The sequence below is a fragment of the Cyprinus carpio genome, unplaced genomic scaffold (genome assembly GCF_018340385.1).
Source record: "Cyprinus carpio isolate SPL01 unplaced genomic scaffold, ASM1834038v1 S000006461, whole genome shotgun sequence".
NCBI lineage: Eukaryota > Metazoa > Chordata > Actinopteri > Cypriniformes > Cyprinidae > Cyprinus > Cyprinus carpio.
The window spans coordinates 145,289-158,091 of record NW_024879141.1 but is presented as its reverse complement, the minus strand read 5'-3'; positions in this window follow the sequence as shown (position 1 = coordinate 158,091).

The following is a 12,803-nucleotide window of genomic DNA, read 5'->3' as shown; positions in this document are numbered from 1 at the left end:
ATACTTTATCCATTTATTAAAGAACTTTTGGTTATGATTGTTCACACTAATTTATGCAGTGCATAAACAGAACATGGAATAAATGCCTTTCACACTTTGTGCTGTTCTTATATGGATCAGTTTGACAGCAGGTTCACCAATTAAATTACTTCCCATATGACTACCATCAATACCAACCTAGAAAACATCACATCAACACGCGTGCACACACACATACACACACACACACACACACACACACTGAACAGATATTTGTCTTTAATTTCTGTGTTGTTTGGCCAAACAAACTGATGGTACTCCGAACAAGGTGGATGTTAGGTGTAATTTACATTGGGAGGGTGCAGAGGGATCCCACCTAACGCAAATTAAAACTTCACACACGTAACCTCTAACTGTCTTTTATACCACCAATTAAGACTCTCTTGACAGTTGTGTGAACAGTTTCATTAGAGGAGATAATAATGCAAAGTGAAATGATAAGCAAACATTATAAATCTGCAGACATTACAAGCCATGTTAATGAGGTGTAAATTATCTCATTATTTTTTGAAAGAGTAGAGATTAGATGAAAGGAGAATGGACATGATTCTGTCATGTTCAAAAAACTCATTGCTAATTAGGAACCAATCTTCTGCAGCCAATGAGGCACAACACTTTGCTAAACAATTCCCATTTTATGCTCTCAGATGAAAAAACAAACAAACAAGTAAACTAGAATACAGAAAATAAATAACTATTTATTGACAATGAAATGCTATATTTATTAGGGTTGTGTGGCGTTCTAAAGTGAATTGACATTTCACATTTCAGTTCATATTTAAAAGCTGAATTTGAATTATTTTAAATTAGGTAACAAACAAAATTAAAATATAATTCAAATAATTTTATTCAACTGCTACAAGTGCCATATTTAATAAGTCATAATTCATATTTCATTAATATTGATGGATGTATTTATCACAATGTATTTTTTTTACTTTTTCAAGTGTCCGTACACTGTACATTATTTGCATGTTTGTTTGTTTGTTTGTTTGTTTAGAGTACTTAGGTTAGAGTCACCAGTTAACAATTACTGAATAGTTCATGTCTGACTTTAAATCAGACAAAAACTATGAGTGGTGTCATGAAATGTAAGTTACTAATGCCAGAGTTACCAATGCTACTTTTTTTCTCTTTACATTTACTTTTATTAATTTAGCATGCTTTTATCCAAAGCGACTTACAATTGAGGAATGCATTTTAATGAAATACACATGGCCGCTCATCGGAGGAGGCAGGGGAGGCACAGCTTTCTCAAAATTTTGAGGTGAAAATGTGAGAAGGACAATTTAATGTTAATAAAATTCACAATTTCAATTCATGTCTCAAAATGTGTACTTTTGTTTGTAATTTACATAACATGTTACTGAAGTTGGAAAGCGGAAGTTGGAAAGCGGAAAGCGGTTGGAAAGTATATCAACCAATCATCATATAGATGTAAATTACGTTATATTAGTTTGAACGTCTTCTGCTGCACTGATAATGTAGCAATATTGAATATTTGATCATCAACAGATTTGCCAAGCTGTCATTCAAACAGTATATATACAAATTAAAAATAAAGGGAGAACATGCCTAAGCTGGATATAGGCTAACGTTACAGCAGTCGGCTCTTTTAAGACAGACTTTTAAGAAGGGATGGATGTCTGCTTCAAGTGATAGGCCAGGTTAAGTGAAATTATATTATCTTGCTGTATGTGTCGTTTTTTTGTTTTCGTACTAAAAGCAACCAAAAAGCCATTTTAAAGTGGTTAAGCAAATAATAATAATAATAATAATCGGCGGGGATCCCCAGATCAATACAAATAGTGTGCCTCCTCTATTTTAAAACCCACGAGCTGACACTGGAAATACATGAATCAATTATATTTAGGTCATCACTGTCAGTTATTTGTTAAATAAATTCCCTTTAAAACAGCTTCCAAGTTTAATCTGGCCACAGCACAAGTTACCACCTCCAGCAGTTCCTCAAATGCGGCAGACTAAAAAAAAAAAAAGACTGCTCTGCAGAAACATTTGCCTGCATTCAAGTCCTCATCAAGGTACAGGCAGCTTGATGCCTAGTTTGGATCTGAAAGAAAAAAGCTTTGAGATCTTAAACAGGGTCTTCCGAATCTGTGGAAAAGGCTCTGTTCATCTCAAGCCCAGCTGCTGCATGGGACCTGAGCAACAAGTTACAAATGCTTGACTCTCATCCCTCAGGAAAAATTGCCAAGTGGAACTGAAGCTTGTGAACGGTAAATTTTTCCTAATGCACTCAGTCAGTCCCTCAAGGACAGAGACATGGTGTCACACATATACTATGCTTAATTTTTAGACTAACTCTTTTCTAATTCACAAACACACAGACAGAGCTTCAAATATGCACTCAAAAATATAAAGCTCCTGAGAAAAAAAAGAAGCATTTCAGCTGTATATTTATGGTCTTAGTGATGTGCTGTACTATGTCATTATGCCATATGATCAGCCAATCAAGATTGGTGTGTGTACATGTGCATTAGAAACCGGCTTACCTGGAAAAATTCTCATAGTGTCAATGCCATGATACCCCCACCCCCACTACTCTCATTACATTATTTGTTCTCTCTTTTCTCTCATTTCCTGCCAGTGTGTGCTAAGTATTACTATCTCAGTGTTGTTATATCTCTGCTGTTTGTTTCTATTTATTGTAATCTGATCACTGAACTCCTTTCAGGTCTCTGATCTTCTGCTCTGACAGATACAAGCAGTAAAACATTTCAGTACTGTTATACTAAATATCAGCAATCTTGAAACACTGTTTGGCTAATTAGATTAGAATACCAGAATTAACCTGTGTATCCAGTTCAACTCTTGAGCTACTTTGCACCTGTTTTCAAGGTAACAGAGCCTGTGAGTAAGGAGTCTTGCAAACTCAAGTGGCTATTGAACAAAAGTGGCTCTCAATTTGTGTATAGTTCCAACAATTTCAACGTATGCAGTCATTTATATATGCAGGCATACTATATTGACATTGACATTTTATACATATAAAATTGTGCAACACTGGAAGGAAAATTTGGTAGCCACAAAAGGCTCAAAGGCTAAGAATTTGTTATCAGAAATAGCCAGTAATTCTTGGGAACACTTTATTTTGATGGTCCCTTTTGAAAATTATGTTGAAAATAAGAGAGTTAGAGTGAGAGAGTCATTAGAGTGTTAGTAGACTGTCTTCTTGATATCTGATAACTCTTTATTGTGATGGTCTCCCAACATACATTCTACTTGTTATGAATCCTGTGCCTGCCGTTCCGTTCGCTCACCACCAGAGATCACCCGCTCATTACGATGGACTCTTGCGCCACACTACTATTGCACTTCACAGCGGACTATGTTTCCCATCAACCATTGCACTGATTACACACACAGCTGCAACGAATCAAACACCTTATATAAGCCATGGACTTCCTCTTCCTCACTACTGAGTATTGTTTGTGCATATTGCTGCATGAGTGATAGAAATGTTATGGAGCCCTTTCCCAGTCTTGTATTAGTTCCCTAGTTCTAGTCTAGTCTTGTCTCGTTGTGTTGCCTGATTGCCTGGTTGCCTGATTATTTGCCTGCCTTAAATTTCTCTCATCTTGTCGTTTGGACTCTGTTTGCACCTTGCCTGGACTTTTGCTCACATTATCGAATTACCCCTCTTGTCAAGCCCTCTGGATATTGTTCCTAGATCAAAAACCCTCGCCTGCCCTAGAAATATTCTTTGTCTTGCCTGTGTTGTACCTGTCACACTATCTGACACTTGCCCATTTCATGACCATGCCTTTTGAAATAAAGCCTTCAACATGGATCCGCAAGTCTCATGTTCTGATTACTCCGTAACAGAATACTCGGCCTGACAAGGATACAGCGGTTTTACCAAGGAACATTGGCCAGGTATAAATGCAGCGATTTTACTACTAGAGCTCAAGCAGGGCACATGATCACTCAAGGGTTACATAGTGGAATATTTGGCTTTGGCAAATGGCTCAGAATTACTGGGAAAAAAAATGGAGCCCGTTCGCAAAATGGCAGCCACAACAACACCCCGTCATGTCACTGCTGCCTCCCTGTGTCAAGTCAGGCCTCCACTAATCTTCATAAGGCAAGTTACATCACAGCTGATCTTCATGAGCCAAGTCACATCAACGCTGATCTTCTTGAGTCAATGTCAAGTCACCACTGATCTTCATGAGTTAAGTAAAGTCACAGCTGTTTTTCCTTAGTCCAGTCAAGTCACAGCCGATCTTCCTGAGTCAATTCAAGTCACAGCTGATCTTCCTGAGTCAAGTCAAGTCACAGCTGATCTTCCTTAGTCCAGTCAAGTCACAGCTGATCTTCCTGAGTCAAGTCACAGCTGATCTTCCTGAGTCAAGTCAAGTAACAGCTGATCTGCTAGAGTCAAGTCAATTCACAGCTGATCTTCTAGAGTCCAGTCAAGTCACAGCTGGTCTTCTAGAGTCAAGTCATCTTCTAGAGTCCATTCAAGTCACAGCTGATCTTCCTGAGTCAAGTCTAGTCACAGCTGCTCTTCCTGAGTCAAGTCTAGTCACAGCTGCTCTTCCTGAGTCAAGTCTAGTCACAGCTGACCTTCCTGAGTCAAGTCACAGTTGATCTTCCTTAGTCCAGTCAAGTCACAGTTTATCTTCCTTAGTCCAGTCAAGTCACAGTTGATCTTCCTGAGTCAATTCAAGTCACAGCTGATCTTCATGAGTCAATTCAAGTCACAGCTGATCTTCATGAGTCAAGTCAAGTCACAGCTGATCTTCCTGAGTCAAGTCAGCCGATCTTCCTGAGTAAAGTCAAGTCACGTCACAGCTGATCTTTGTGAGTCAATTCAAGTCACAGCTGATCTTCCTGGGTCAAGTCAAGTCACAGCTGATCTTCCTGATTCAAGTCAAGTCACAGCTGATCTTCCTGAGTCAAGTCAAGTCACAGCTGATCTTCATCAAAATCATCAAAATTAAAAGAAATAAACATTTGAAATATATCAGTCTGTGTGTAATGAATGAATTTAATATAAAAGTTTCACTTTTTGAATGGAATTAGTGAAATAAATCAACTTTTTGATGATATTCTAATTATATGACCAGCACCTGTAAGTACTTTTGACAACTAATTACAAAACAACTTCAATTCAACATCAGAAAAACAACATCAAAATTTAATTAACAATACATAAAATGGATTGGAAAAAGAAAGAAAGAAAAAACATTTGTATGTACACTTTAATTCAGCTGAGCAGTGAGACTGTAATGTGGGGGGCGTGACAACAGAGTTCCAAATGCAGTTTTACTCCACAAGAATGGTCAAAACAGGAAAGGTCAAACACCAGCAAACAGGTACAATCCAGGGCAAGACAAAAAGTGTAATCAGATAAACAGTCCAAGGTCAAAAAACAAGAAGGCAAGACAAAGCAAGGAAACACGGATACAAGGAACAGGTTACAGGCTTAACAATAATCAGCAATGTGAGTGTGGATGATTGCAACCTTTATAGTGTCACTGATGGGAACCAGGTGTGGTGTGATAATGAGTTCCTAAGCAGGGGTTATGGGAAATAGAGTCCGGAGAAAATAAAGAAGAGACCCACTATCATGACAGCTGAAAAGCCAGGGTGACACTGAGGGATCGGCGGTCCATGGTGGAGCCAACGACCGAAGTGAAGGTGGGGTTCCAGAAGGCCGTGGTGGAGCCAGAGCGACCAAGGACCAAGGCGGAGCCGGAGGGAGAGAGGAGCCCAACAGAGCCTGAGGGATGGAGAGATGAGGCAAAGCCGGAGGATTGTAGTCCTGAGGCGAGGGCAGGTTGACGAATGAGGAGGAACGAGGAAGCTTGGCAGAGCCAGTGGACTGATGGGCCACAATGGAGATGAGGGAGCTCTGAGCCAAGGTGACACCAAAGGGTCGACGGACCGAAGTGGAGTCCAGGTCTCGATGGCCGGAGACGGAGATCTGGGATCCTCCACTCTTGGTGCAGCTGGAGGCTGGCTGTCCCGAGGCGAATCCTGACCGTTCTCCACCCTCAAAGGATGACCTGAGGGACAGACAGACAAAAGGGGAGACAGAACAAACAGCATGACAGGTACAGAAGGAGGAGGAGGAGGGAGAGGGAGGTTGGGTGGGAGAACAAGTTCAACATAGTGACTATTCAGTGTGGTAGAGCAGGCAAAGAGTTCAGAGATGGCCTCCTTGGCCGTGACTGGACAATCAGAGAGTTCAAATATGGTCACAATTGCCATCACAGAACAGGCAGAGAGTTCACATACGGTCTCCTTGGCCGTGACAGGGGAGACAGGGAGTTCAAATGTGGGCGCCACCACCTCGGGAAGTTCAGCAGTGGAAGCCACCACCTCTGGAGGTTCTGTCGTGGACGCCGCCACCTCTGGAGGCACTGGACTGGATTCACGCTCAGGATAGGCCTCAGGAGCAGACTCGTGGACAGGAAAGGTCTCTGGAGTGCAGTGTGCAGCCCACACACTCAAAATGGTGACTGCCATAACAGGAAGCACTGAGGTCAGGGGAAAAGTCTCTGTGACAGCCATTGCTAAGGCCCTAGGGATGCCAGCTGCTCACACCGACATCAATGGTGGGTCCATCATACTGGCAATCAGTCCTGCCACAAGCTCCGCATCTGTGGAGGACTTAGACGTGGCGGCCATCTTGGCCGGGGACTCAGGCGTGGTGGCCATCTTGTGTGAAGGCCCTGGCTTGACAGGCATGACGTAAGCAGACTGTGGAATGGTGGCCGTTCGTGCCGAGGCTCTGGAATGGCAGCTGTGTCGTATCGAGGCTCTGGAATGGTGGCCGTGTGGTGACGAGGCTCTGGAATGGCGGCCATGTCGTGACGAGACTCAGGAAGTGGCCATCTTGTGTGAAGGCCCTGGCTTGACAGGCATGACGTAAGCAGACTGTGGAATGGTGGCCATTCGTGACGAGGCTCTGGAATGGGAGCTGTGTCGTATTGAGGCTCTGGAATGGCGGCCGTGTGGTGACGAGGCTCTGGAATGGCGGCCATGTCGTGACAAGACTCAGGAAGAGACTCAATGGCAGCTGTGTCGTATCGAGGCTCTGGAATGGCGGCCGTGTGGTGACGAGGCTCTGGAATGGCGGCCATGTCGTGACGAGACACAGCTGTGACTTGACTTGACTCCAGAAGATCAGCTGTGACTTAATGGGGCGTTGTTGTGTCCGCCATTTTGTAAGCGTGCTCTAATGCAGCAGCCATTTTACAAGTGAGTACGATATCGCGTTCCTCTTCCACGACACCCGCAGTAAAAAAAAGAGCCAACAGAGAGTAAAGTAAAGTCCATAAAAATCACTTAAAGATGAACGGGGACCATCACAAATTAGTCGAGATTTGAGTGGCTGGTTAATGTCCTCGCAAAAAAATCTATCAGGACACAGTCTGGCAGGTCAGAAAAATAAGTGGGTTCTAAGTATGCTAGTACATAGTCCTCGAGCGATCCAGTGCCCTGCTCGAGGGCTAATAATAGGCTTGCCATATCCATACATGGCCAGTGTCCGCATGAAACTGCCTAAAAGTAGCCTATGTATTCTGCAGGAAAAACACTTCATTTATGCTGGTCTTGCATTTATATTACTGCTGCACTACAGTGTACTGTATGTTGCATTTTACTTCTGAATATGTTCAAGGTTGTTAAAATACTTTATTTAGGCCTACTGTTGGACAGTTTAATGTACAACAGTGCATGATATTGTAAAGGACCATGTTTTTGTATTGTAGCTGTCCTGTGAGAAAAAAAAAAAAAAAAATTCCCGTAACAAACAGTTGCTACATCTGCAAACCATATCAAGGCTGCTTCCGAAGCACTCAGACAAGTCTAGCCTATGGAGGACTGTTCTTGTTGCCTAGCAACTGCGACAGACGTTGACGAGTGGTAGTAATGTTTGTAAGTAAACTTTTTATATTCAGCTGCATGAACCTAAACGGTTGAAAACCTGTTTAAATATGTTCACCATGGTCCATTTATGTACATAATAATAATACAATAAACAACATAAAATCACATTTTGGTAAGATATCAGTCATTTAATTGCTTTATATTTTGTATATTTTCATGTCATTACAATATAAGTCGAAATCCAATACTTACATTTAAAGTGTAATTCTGTAATTAACAGTCAAAAACTAACAATTAAGGCTCCAGTTATTTTCATTTCTATTAACAAAAAACATCTATGGCAGCTCTCTTCTCGCACCGTTGCTACGCGACAGGAGCGGTGATCGGGAACACCTGCTGGCTCAATCAGGAAATCCTGTGAAGGCTAGACTTGGAGCGTCCTTTGAAGTCCGCATTGGCCGCATCCTTCGGAGGACGGGTCCAGTCTTTGAATTGGGACACAGCTCCAGAGTCTCGTCACGTCTCAGCTGGTCTTCTAGAGTCTCGTCACGTCTCAGCTGGTCCTCCAGAGTCTCATCACGTCTCAGCTGATCGTCCAGAGTCTCATCACGTCTCAGCTGATCTCCCAGAGTCTCGTCACGTCTCAGCTAATCTTCCAGAGTCTCGTGAAGTCTCAGCTGGTCTTCCAGAGTCTCATCACGTCTCAGCTGATCTGATTCTAATAAAATAAAAATGCAGTGTATTTCACATTGCTTTGAAATGTTATTACATATGAATATAAACCATTGTTTGGTTAATACAGAAATGAGTTTCTGATATGCTGCACAAAGCTGAGATTGCGTTATCTCATAGCGGCACTTCAGGCGGCCTCTCCAGCAGCCAAGGACTTTCCCCGGCAGATATCGCTCTTTGTATAGCATTACCAGTTATATAATTTAATCAGTGTTGGGAGTAACACATTACAAATGTAACAATATTACAAGAGTAGATTACATTTTGCAGTAATAGTCAAGTAAAGTAAGTTTATGTTTATTCTCAGTAATCAATGTTATCATAAAATATCCTAGTAGAGTTATTTTAGTATTAATTAGGAAAACAGTGTGTCAATAATGCAAAATGACAGTTAAAGGCAGTTCATCATTGAATTCAGTGATGTCATCATCTCAGTTCAGTTTAAATAGTATCTGTGCAACAATTTGCAGTCAAGTCGACGATATCGCTGTAAATGAAGTGTCCCCAACTAAGCAAGCCAGAGGCGACAGCGGCAAGGAACCAAAACTCCATCGGTGACAGAATGGAGAAAAAAACCTCTCCTCTTACCAGACGAAACCAGCAGTTCAATTCCAGGCTGCAGCAAAGTCAGATTGTGCAGAAGAATTATCTGTTTCCTGTGGTCTTGTCCCAGTGGTCGTCTGAGACAAGGTCTTTACAGGGGATCTGTCTCTGGGGCTCTAGTTGTTCTGGTCTCCGCTGTCTTTCAGGGCTGTAGAGGTCCTTTCTAGGTGCTGATCCACCATCTGGTCTGGATACATACTGGATCCAGGTGACTGCAGTGACTCTCTGACTTGGATACAGACTGGATCTGGTGGCTACGGTGACCTCGGAATAAGAGAGAAACAGACTAATATTAGCGTAGATGCCATTCTTCTAATGATGTAGCAAGAACATCAGGTGTTATGGGAAGTGTTCCCGGTTTCGGTTTACTTAATTAATGCAGCCTAAAAATCCTTTAACAGATTTGGATATTTGAAGCATATTAGTGTGTTATGTGTAAGCCAGGTTAACCCTCTGGAGTCGATTAACGCGTATACGCGTTTTGGGGTATTTTCTCCTGATAACCCCGAATGAACTTAAATTACACTTTCAGTTTTGATCGTACAGATAAGAGCAATACATCAATCGAATCTGTAAAGGGTCTACTTTTTTGTATACAGACATAATAACAACAAAACTTTGTGCACTTATAAAATAAAGATAACAAACCAGGAGTGCTGTCTGCAGCCTTTGTCTGCGCTGATCTTCAGTTACAAACGCGTCATTAAAATGAACTGTAACTCCGTGAATACTCAACACAGAGACATGAGAGAGATGTCTATAGAAAGCCTGACATGTCTACTTTTAAACTAAACAATTGCTGCCGAAAACAAATATTCTGTGATAAAGTAATCCATATGAAAACAACGCCATGTCCGTTTTTCACGTCTCCCTTCATTATCTTCTAATGCGACCACGCTATTCAAATTATAATGTTTCACTGAAGCGCGCAGCTTGAATATGCCCACACAACAGAAGACAACACAGCGAGACTGTTCTTCGAGTTTTTTTTTTTTATTTATTTATTTTACTGTTTGCTTCGCGATGAGAGGAATAAGACATAATTCACCCCAAAAAGATGTGATGTGGTTGAGGATTAGAGATTTGGATTTCCTCAGAAAAAAAGAATGAAACACTTTATTCAGCAGAGATCATAAAAATGAGTAAGTCTCTTTTTATTTATTTTATATACTTGTACTAGTTTTCACATAACGTGTAAACATTTTACTAGTTAGACTTTTTCCAAACTATAATTCCTGACTAAATGTACAATCAAGTGAAATATCATGAAGTTTTAATAACAATATATACTACTATACCATCCAAAAGCTTGATGTAAATAATATAAATGTACCAATAAATGTAACTGTAACAAATGTAACAAACAATGCTATTCTTTCAATTTATCCCTCCTAAAAAAAAACTGAAAAAAATATTCTCAGCTCTTTTCAACATTAATAATAATGATAATAATAATAATAATAATAATAACAATAACAATAAATGATTTTTTTTTTGTAGAAATTAAGATTGTTAAAAGATTTTCTGAAGGATTGTGTGTCTGGAGTAATGATGCAAAAAATTCAGTTTGAAAGTCAGCTTTGATTGTTCCTAATAAACTGTTTAACTGCACTCACAAGTGAATATTAAATTATGTTGTGGGATAATTAAATATATTCTAAATAAACTACAAACATAAAATTATATACATTTATTTTGTCCTCACATTCTTTCTTGTAACTCCCCAGCTAACAAATTTATGTTCTGAGAACGTTTTTCTAACGTTCTTTTTTGGTTTTATGAACGTTATTTGGAATGTTCCAAAAAACGTGGAAATGTCCAGTTTGTTTGACGTTACTAGAACGTTATTTTATGGTTAGCATAACGTTCCTACAATGTTCTTGAAACCTAAATTTCATAAAAAATCTAACGTTCTCTGAACGTTTTTTTGGAACATTCCAAGAACGTTAAAATGTCCAGTTTGCTCAACGTTGTTAGAACGTTATTTTATGGTTAGCATAACGTTCTTACAACGTTCTTGAAACCCAAATTTCATAAAAAATCTAACGTTCTCTGAACGTTTATTTGAAACATTCCAAGAACATTAAAATGTCCAGTTTGCTTAATGTTGCTAGAACGTTATTTTATGGTTAGCATAACGTTCCTACAACGTTCCTGAAACCTATATTTCATAAAAAATATAACATTCTATAAAAGTTTTTTGGAACATTCCAAGAACGTTAAAATGTCCTGTTTGCTTAACGTTGCTAGAACGTTATTTTATGGTTAGCATAACATTCCTACAACGTTCCTGAAACCCATATTTCATAAAAAATATAACATTCTATAAACGTTTTTTGAAACATTCCAAGAACATTAAAATGTCCAGTTTGCTTAACGTTGCTAGAATGTTTTTTTATGGTTAACATGACGTTCTTACAATGTTCTTGAAACCTAAATTTCATTCAAAATATAATGTTCTATGAACGTTTATTTGGAACATTCCAAGAACGCTAAAATGTCCAGTTTGCTTAACATTGCTAGAATGTTATTTATAGGTTAGCATAACATTCCTGAAACCTAAATTTTATTAATGCAACATTCTAAGAAGGTTATTTTGAACATTCCAAAAACATTAAAGTGCTCACATTAATTAATGGTAATGTAAATTTAACATTGGAATAATGTGCCTGAACCATTCTCTCAAGTTTATTTTTTATTAACACATGGTACAACCATTCCTATAACAACAATAATGTGAATTACAAAAATTAGTTATATAAACTCCACATTTAAAAAGAAAACTGATTAAAAAGCTATTAGTCATTAGTCAATTATTAAAGAATTAGTCATAAATGTATAGTAATAATATTGAACAACAACAAAAAAAAAAAAAAACAGTAACAAGCATTATCATAAACATTTAAGCTTCTACTGGGAACTCATTTTTATTTAAAAAGCCTAATCGGTGAGAATATGAGTGTGTGGTGGTGCCAAACTAGCAGGTCCAGTCTCTTCATGCTCCGTCTGTAAAGTGAACAGATTAACTAGTTTTACTAATAGTGATTTATTATTTCTTAAACATTTTAAAATAACAGTGTTGCTATTACCTAAAAGTTAACCCTTAAATTATTCGTTAGAAGTACTGAAAATTTGTACTATAAATAGTAAATCAATCATGATTCAAAAGGTAGCTTACAAATGTTTTACAACAGAAAGGTTCATAACACATGGTAAAGTATTACACCTTAAAATTAAACCTTTTTGGTCAGTGAGGGGAAAATAAGGTAGTCCAGGAATATTTTTATTTATTTATTTATTGTGGTGTAAATAGAATTTATTCTGAAACAACATTCTCATTAGTGACTTTTATTTTGACGGTGCTAACATTCTCCCTCTTGTTCACTGTTGTCATTAACAGTTCTGTCTAATACTGACAAACGTCTCTTTAATAATCAGATAGAGTGGTTAAACGAAAGAATGATTCCCTTTATATTATTAGTAATAGAAAGGCTAACATTAAAATACTTCCTTGTTTGCCGTCAGCATTCACAAACCACGCAAACTTAGTAGAATCACTGCACGTT